This window comes from Mandrillus leucophaeus, unplaced genomic scaffold (genome assembly GCF_000951045.1).
Source record: "Mandrillus leucophaeus isolate KB7577 unplaced genomic scaffold, Mleu.le_1.0 Scaffold111, whole genome shotgun sequence".
Classification (NCBI taxonomy): Eukaryota; Metazoa; Chordata; class Mammalia; order Primates; family Cercopithecidae; genus Mandrillus; species Mandrillus leucophaeus.
In genome coordinates, this window is record NW_012099321.1 from 4737628 (window position 1) to 4746328 (window position 8701).

Consider the following 8701-nt stretch of genomic DNA (forward strand, 5'->3'; position numbering starts at 1 on the left):
TTTATTGATTGAGATAGTTTATTTATGTGTATGCTTATATATTTCCAAAAATTAATTCAATGTCCTCTTACAGTAATCAAAATTAGTTAACAGGGCAGGCACAGTGGTTCACACCTGTAATCCCAACACTTTGGGAAGCCGAGTTTGGGGTTAGGAGTTTGAGACCAGCTCGGCCAACATGATGAAACTCTACTAAAAGTACAAAATCAGCCGGGCATGGTGGTGCACGTCTGTAATCCCAGCTCCTCAGGAGGCTGAGGCAGGAAAATTGCTTGAACCCAGGAGGCAGAGGCTGCAGTGAGCTGAGATTGTGCCACTGCACTCCAGCCTCAACAACACAGCAAAGCTCTATCTCAAAAAAAATTAGTTAACAGTCTGAGATTAACTATTTTAGCAAGGAAACACATTTAACCAAATATGGCAGTAAACTGGAACCTTTCAGAGCGCCGCACTGAGGACAGCAACACGTCTTCAATCGGCTTCTTGGGGTTTTCCTCCAGGTCCGTCATAATTGCTCCAGATTCAGACAGTTTCCATTCCAATTCATCTCTTGTCAGGTTCATGCCGCCAAACACCAGAGGACCAATAAACTGAGCCTTGATAAACAAATATCGTGGGCAGATTCCTATCCGGATAATTGGGTATGCAGGTTGTTGAAATGGCTTTGATAAATTTGACATCAGGAAACCTCCTGGCAAGTCCACTGAGGTGCTGATTTATCAGGGCACACAGGGGAATTCCTTGTTTGTAAAGGTGCAAGACGACCCACAAACCCTCGCCAGCTTTGGTAACTTCTTGAACATAATCCTTCCCTGAGATCTCTAAAACTTCTCCAAATTTATTCTTCAGTTTAGTTGCTTTCCACTCAGCCAGTCTCTGCCATCTGTACATTTCAATAGCATGTTCATCCTCCTCATTAAACTCATCTTCATGATCCTCCAGCTCTTCCAAAGTCATATCTTCATATGTTTTCACCACTGACTGCTGGAGGATGTGCTGCTCCTCATCTGACTCCTCTTCCAGTTCTTTCAGACTTTCCTTGGGGGGTAAGATACCCTTTTTGCGTAAGATGTCATTCCACTCAGTGTCTGCGTTGGGGTCCTGCATCTTGTTTCCAGTTGCTCCCATTATTGCCTATTTCATCTAGTCTTATGGTTTATTATTATATCTTTAAAAATAGCTAAAAGAGATAATTTTAAATGTTCTTGTGTAAAGAAATAAATATTTGAGTTGATGGATATGTTAATTAACCTAGATTTGATCATTCCACAATGTATGCATGTATCGAAACATTACATTGTACCCTACATATAGATACAGTTATATTTGTTAAAAGTAAAAATAGTAACATAACAATCATATATGTGTTAATTACTCCCAGTATCTATCTCTGCTTTATACTTCTTCAGTGAACTCCAGATTCAATTATTTCACTACCTACTTGATAGTTCCACATGAAGATACTTATTAGAATTCTCCTATTTAACATGACCCTAATGGACTTCTGATCACATTGCCAATACCATCTGCATTCTTCTAGTTTTCCAGAACAAAACCTTGGAGTCATTTTGCCATCTTTTTTTGTTACTTTGTTTTCCCCTCAAATTCAGTGAATTATTAAATCTCATGTTTTCTCTTTAAAGTACATCCAGAATTGAGCCTCGACCCCTGCTACTATTCTATTTAAAACCATCATCATGTTGTGTGGATGGCTGTAATAGTCTTCTAACTGGTCTTTTTACTTCTACTTATTTGCATTGCAGATTATTCTATGAAAATATTGGTCTGATGCTGTCACTTATTTGTTCAAACTCTCTGATGATGTCTCATTTCTATGACACCATCTGTAACTACATTCACACTCACTCCAGGCACATTGCTCCCCAGCTGTTCTTTGTATAAACAAAGGATACTTTGATCTCAGGGTCTCTGCATTTTTTCCTAACTCTATCTGGAATAACATTTATGTGAAAATACATGTTACTTCTACTTTACGTCTTTATTTACCTCTTCAGTAAAATTTTCCATGTCATCCAATTTACATTTTGTTACCACCAGTCTTTCCCACCTAGGCTTAATTTATTGTTATCTAAAACACTAGAAAACTAAGAATTTTCCCAGTGCCTAGAAGAGGGCCTGTCAGATAGGAGACATTAAGTATTTGTTGAATGAACACATACACAGCCACACATGTTAATATCTGATCCAAAGGAGTCACAGAGTCTGTTCCAGTGTTAAGAAAGTCTGAACTCTCTGATACACCATTTCTATGAATTTCAACCAATTACTTAATTGCTAAGACATAGTGAAATTACCATCATCAAAAAATGCTGTTATATGAATCCTATACATTCACATTAATTTTATTGTTTATAAACATATATAATATTAAATTCATAACTCAAACATTATTTCTATTTATCTTTGATAATTCTTATTCCAGAAGTATTTGTTTTATGCATATAATAAGAAATCAGCTGTTTGTATTCTGATTCTTCACATTTTAAAGCAAAACAGCTGTCTTTGACATTTATTTTCACATGCTTCTCTCTTGAGCTAGACATGTTACTCAAGATTGATATTTTTTTCCAGGTTGAGTATTTAGTTCAAATATTTTATTGCATTTATTTGACCACTGCTTCAATTTGACTGTCGTAGACAGATGGTGCACGTGACAGTGATAAAACCCAGGCACAAGAGAATACTTGTTGGGTCATAGGTGGTCAAGAGTATAGAGAGTTTTCACAACTTTTGTCTTCCTGTAAATTAATAATTCCTGTGTATTAATAATTCTGTATGACTGACATTATTGTTATTAGCAAATCTTTGAGAGAGTTGAGAGAGAGAGAAAAAGAGAGAGAATAACTGCAATGGCAAGAGTTAAATCATGAGACTGGACTACTCTATAAGCTAAATGAAGAAAATAATTCATGGAGTAGACACTTACCAGCTATGCCAAATGCTGCAAACAGGATCAAGAAAAGTGAAGATTAAAAAACAGCCATTGTCATTAAAAAATACAGGGACCATCGATGATCTCTTAAAAATAAACATTTTTATTGCAGTTGTAGAGTCATGAAAGGCTAACATGACGTTTGTAAGCCTTCATTAATTAGGGTGGTAGTCATGAATTAAGTGAGAACAATTTTCTCCAGCCTTGTTCAAGTACATGGTTGCAGGCAGACAAGGGGCAGTTGTTATAAATATGTATTTTAAAAGATGCAGGCAGAGAAGAGGCTGTTTGATTTCATTTGTATGAAATTTTGAAAAAAAAAAAGCAAACCAGGAAAGAGAAAGCAGAGATTTATTGTTGCCTGGAGCTGTGGGTGAGAACAGAGATTAACTGAAATGACATGAAAGCTCTCATTTGGAAAATAAAATGTTCTAAAACTGATACATGGTTGATGGCTGCAAAACTGCATAAAGTTATTTAAAAAATTGAATTTTACATGTCAGTGAATTTTATGATATACACAATATACTAAATAAAGTCTTTTAAAAAATAAACACATATACGATTTTTACATTATAAATATTAATAAGTATGCAACTAGATTAATTTCTCACCAATAACCGCTTGTATAACTATATTCAATTTCACATTAGACATAATATATAACTTGTTGTTCTTTATTTTAATGGCTTATACTCAGTTGGAGATTTATAAATATGTAGCTTATTTCTTTAAAATGCAAAATTCTCACAGATCTAATATACAAGACCTGATGAATCCTAAGTGAAAAATAGATCAATAAAACTGTACACTTTACTGCATTTGTGAATTTAAATATTGTACAAAAACTTTAAAAAGGAAAATCTAAGCTTGAAGAAAAAATAATATCTTATCGTTAAAGGGTACAAACATACAATAAGTAGAGGGAATAAATTAAATGCTTGATAGCAGAGTAGGATGACTATATTTAATGAAATGTTATGTAATCAGGTGATGGGCACCCTAAATACCCTCACTTGATAACCGTGTATTATATACATGGCCTGAAATTTCAAAAAAAAAAAATCATGCACCCTATACATTTGTACAAATATAAATAAAATAAAAATGAAAAGAAACACAAGAAGTAAAAATGCTTCAAAATTACAACTTGTAAAATCAATATTATTGGTCATTTACCTTCTCTGAAATTTCATCCTCATTTTGCCCTATCTTCTGTGGAACTGGGGTATGCAAGAATATTCCTTCAGAATCTGCAGTTGAAAAATGTTTCTTGATTTTATGTTGTTTGTATCAACAATCACCTCAGTCAAGCAATACTTATTAATCCTGAGTCGATGGTGGGGTCAAAATGTAGGAAAAGTTATTTATGAGTGTCCATTCTCCAGTGTGATATACACTTTCACGACATTATCAATGGCACATTGAAAATGATTGAGATACAAAATATCAAACAACAAAAAAAATCAGTCTCTGCAGTTCCACAGGATAGTCCAGTTTCTCTTCTGAATCACACTGGAGCCCATTTCTCCTCAGATTGAAGGCAGTGCATCCCCATCTGTATTCTCCATCATGGAGTGGGGAGACCCTGAAAGTCCTGCTGTGTGTGGGTAGCTAAGACCCTGGGCCCTGATGCAGAGCTCAGGTATCTCCTCTGATAATGTCCTTGGCTCACGTGGCCTGATCTGAGAAGGTGTGACACATGAGAGACACCAGCATGGGATCCGGGAAAGGGGCTGTAGAGGATCTCAGAGATACAGGAAATTGTTTTCCAGGAATAGTCCAACCCTTTTCTGAGCAAAAGGAAAATAAATTTTAGGCTACTATGGACTATGGACTTAGGTGGGCTTGAAGCCTTCCATGCTCAGCAAGGAAGGTAAAGGGAAAGAACATGGCTTGGCCAGAGTGCAGGAAGCACAGCCAAGGACAAAGGCCCCCTGAGGCTCATGGAAGCTCTTGGTCACTGGGCCAAAGGGCCACTTCAGAGTATCGTGTGCTGTCCCAGAGCCCTTAAGGTGACAACTGAGGTTGCTTTCTGCCTGAGTTGGCTCAGCATTATGGAATCCAAGGGCCTGGGAAGCTTCAGCAGGGCAAGGAGAGGAAACACCAGACACAAACACACACAATGGAGCACAACTGCTTTGTTGTGGGGAAGCTTAAATTCTTTAAACCCTTTAGTAGTGATGTAAAGGCAAATAAGCATCATTTGGACTCATAGTGAAGTTCTTGAAACTGTCTCTGCATCACAGTTTTTTTTTTTCTGGTAGGATTTATTTATTATGGAGAAACAGGAAAATAGAAACATTAATTACCATTACTAGCAATTACTACTAACAACTTCTTACATACACTGCCGACTTAAATGTTTAATATGTTTGCAAATGAAAACAAATCAAGAAAATGATACTTTATCCTGATAATTCCATCAAAAAGCACTTTTTCTCAACTATGCATCTTTTAAAAAATACTAGATTACAATCAGTGGAGAAAGGGAAAGAAAAGCTTTAAAATGCAACCTGACTGTGTTGTGTAAATGGTGATTCTAAGCACTACTGAAGAACCTGTGGAGATCAGAAGGGCAGCAAGGCAAGGGGAGAGAGGAAAAGTGACACCACTGTAAAAGGAAGAGTATGTATCTCCCTTCCTGAACTTTGACAAATATCTTAAACTGCACATGTCCAGAACTAATTCTTTTTTTTTTTTTTTTGAGATGAAGTCTTGCACTGTTGCCAGGGCTGGGGTGCAGTGGCACAATCTTGGCTCACTGAAACCTCTGCTTCCTGGGTTCAAGCAATTCTCCTGCCTCAGCCTCCCAAGTAACTGGGATTACAGGTGCCCGCCACCACTCCTGGCTAATTTTTTTTTTGTATTTTTAGTACAGATGGGGTTTCACTATGTTGGCCACGCAGGTCTTGAACTCCTGACCTTGTGATCCACCCACCTTGGCTCCCAACCTGCTGGGATTACAGGCATAAGCCACAGAGCCCAGCCTTAACTCATCTTTTATCCCATTCCTTACCTAAAACCCCAGTACACCATGTTACAGGGATGAACTGTGTTGACAATTTCAAAATAAAACTCTGGTCAGGGCTAAAACTCAGGCCTACTAGAGACTGGTACATCTGGGCAATAGAAATCATAAGATTGAGGCAGGACAGTGAGCATAAAGGCCCAAAATTGCCCTCATTGCCATGAGGTTGAGAAAAATCTAGTAGAACAATCCCAATTTGCATTTTAAACAGCCTTATTAAGATATAATTCACATACCACAAAAATCACCCACTTAAAGCATAAGACTAAATGATTGTTAGTATGTTCACTGGTATGTGTGACCATCAGCATAATCAATTTGAGATAAGTTTCATCTTATTATGAAGAAACCCTATACCATTTAGCCATCACCTTTCCATACACGAGTTCTTTATCCCACACCTCTACTCCCTAAAAAAACCATTAAACTAAGAGCTGTTCCTGTTCTAGACATACCATACAAATAAATACACATGTAAATATCTAGTGTTGGTGACTGGCTTTATTTACTTAATATAATGGTTTCAAGGATCAATCATGTTGAGTAAGAGTGGATATACCACATTTTGTTTATCCATTCTTCAGTTGATGGATATTTGGAATAGGAAACTCTGGACCTCTGTGATGAGGCTCCTCTACCCCTGTCCCAGGAGCATCTTGGTTTGTGATGGAGACTCTGTAGGTCCTAATTGGGCTCCAGGTGGGCTGGTGGATCCCTAATCCATGTGTAATGCTCTGCGATGTGTAGAAGTGCCCCCATCTCAGCAAGAGGTCGAGGGGAGGGGAGACCAAGACAAGAAAATCTTACCCAGAAAAGCCCAGCTTCAGGGAAGACAGAGTGGCAAGTTTGGGTTTTCCCAAAGGACAGAGAAATATTCTAGAGCAGTTTATACAGGGCCAAGGAAGCATAATACCTGGTGGTACAGGTGTCTATGACCCAGAGCTCAGATTGAGCAATTCATTTAAGGTAGGATTTAGGCTAATGACTAATGTGACTGTGGAGCTGACCTTACTCATGAATACTTCCTCTCTCAATATTCCAAAACCTAGAATGAATAGGACAAGGGGATAATTAACTATTAGAGGGGAGTGGGCTGCAGGTGTCCTGTCTTGGGATGAGAGCAGTCAGCATGCCATGGGTATCTGAGAGTGGGCAGGAGCAGTGGACAATGGAAGTGATATGGATTGGAGAAAGGTAAACACAGGGTGGGAGAGGGTGGTTCCCCAGAAAAGGCCCACCTTCAAGCCTGGATATCATGGCCCTAACAGAACAGGCATTCCCGTTTTCATGCCCAAAAAGTTGCCTTTTGGCCCACCATGACCCCTATCTTGTACTCACATAAACCTTGAACTCTAGCATCTAGAAGCAGACAAGCAGACGAGAAGACAAAACAAGCAGATGGACAGCAGAGTGACATGGCAGAGAAAAAGAGAAGAGAAGGAAAGTCTGAACACTGAGAAGAGTTTGGCAGGGGTCAGCTGGAGAGGAGTCTGGCCACTTGATGCTCAACTCCAGGGGAAGGTCATCTTCCCACTCCATTCCCCTCTTCCAGCTCCTCATCCATCCCACTGAGAGCTACCTCCATCACTCAATAAAACCTCGCATTCATCCTGACAGAGCAGGAGCATCATGGTCTTGGACAAGCACAGTCATTTTAAAGTTCACCTTGATCAAAAACTGCCTAAATCCAAAGGGCATCAGCCTAATGGGTAAGGTCAGCATGACCATAAACCACAAATAACATCTCCAACCAGAAACATTCCAAACCCCTCCCTGACCAGAAACATACCAGCCCCAAGATAACCTCCCCTCTCGCTGGAGGGATGTCAGCCTCAAGATAACCTCCCCTCTGATCAGAGATGTTCCAACTCTGCCATAAACTTCTCCCCCACACAGAAACATTCCAAGCTTGTGATAAGCTCTCTCACCCTAAAAAACCAATAAATACTCTTAGTCTGTAAGAGACAGAGCTCCTGACCAAAAAAAAAAAAAAAAAAAAAAAAAAAAAAAAAAAAAAAAAATCATCCAGAAGGCCCTCTCAGGTTCATTCTCCAAAATAAACCAGTCTTTGACTGTTGGGCCACTTTTTGTGTTTCTTTCCTCTTTCTTTAACTCTTACAAATTCTTCAAGCCCATGTGTGACCCAATTCTTCTGGGCAGGAGCTGGAATACAGAAAGCTGTCACATTGGCCCTCTGCCCTTGCAAAAAGGCAGAGGGTCCACTGAACTGGTTAACATAAGCCTTATGTGAACGGCAAAGTGGAAAGAGCTCTGTAATACTGGGGTTGCAGGCACCCACCTCCTAGACACTACCATGTGTCTGGAACCCAAAGCACTCAATCTGGTTCCTGCACCTCCCTGTCTGTGTGCTCCCCATCACGTTAAGGGTTTGAGCAGTGTTGGCACTGAATGGGCAAGCCACACCCCTGTCATACCTCCTGTGAAGAGATCCAGGAACTCTCCTGTTTCACCTGGGGTCCAGTCCAGGTTACAAAGAAAGGTGAGTTAAAAAGCAAAACTGTCAGATCTGCCTCTTCTCTGAGACTCTGCCACCTCTCTCCTTCCTGCTCTGTTTCCCTCCAGGGAGGTCTAGCCATCACATGGGACTGGAGTAAAGCCATGGGGCAACCAAAAGCACTTTTTTTTTTTTTTTTTTTTTTTTTTTTTTTTGAAAGGGCCCAGCACTGAATTCTGTAGGCCAAGACCCCAGACTTCCA

The 8701-nt window shown here is 39.3% G+C and overlaps 1 pseudogene across 1 annotated transcript in view; it reads right to left on the minus strand.

Moving 5' to 3' along the window:
* The window catches only part of LOC105549178, a 4272-nt pseudogene extending 3158 nt beyond the window's left edge, over positions 1 to 1114 (minus strand). Inside the window, exon 1 of the transcript XR_001007508.1 lies at positions 413 to 1114. The product of XR_001007508.1 is annotated as a phosducin-like protein 3 pseudogene (transcript). The remainder of the gene's footprint in view (positions 1 to 412) is intronic.
* Between the last annotated feature and the right edge of the window lie 7587 nt (positions 1115 to 8701).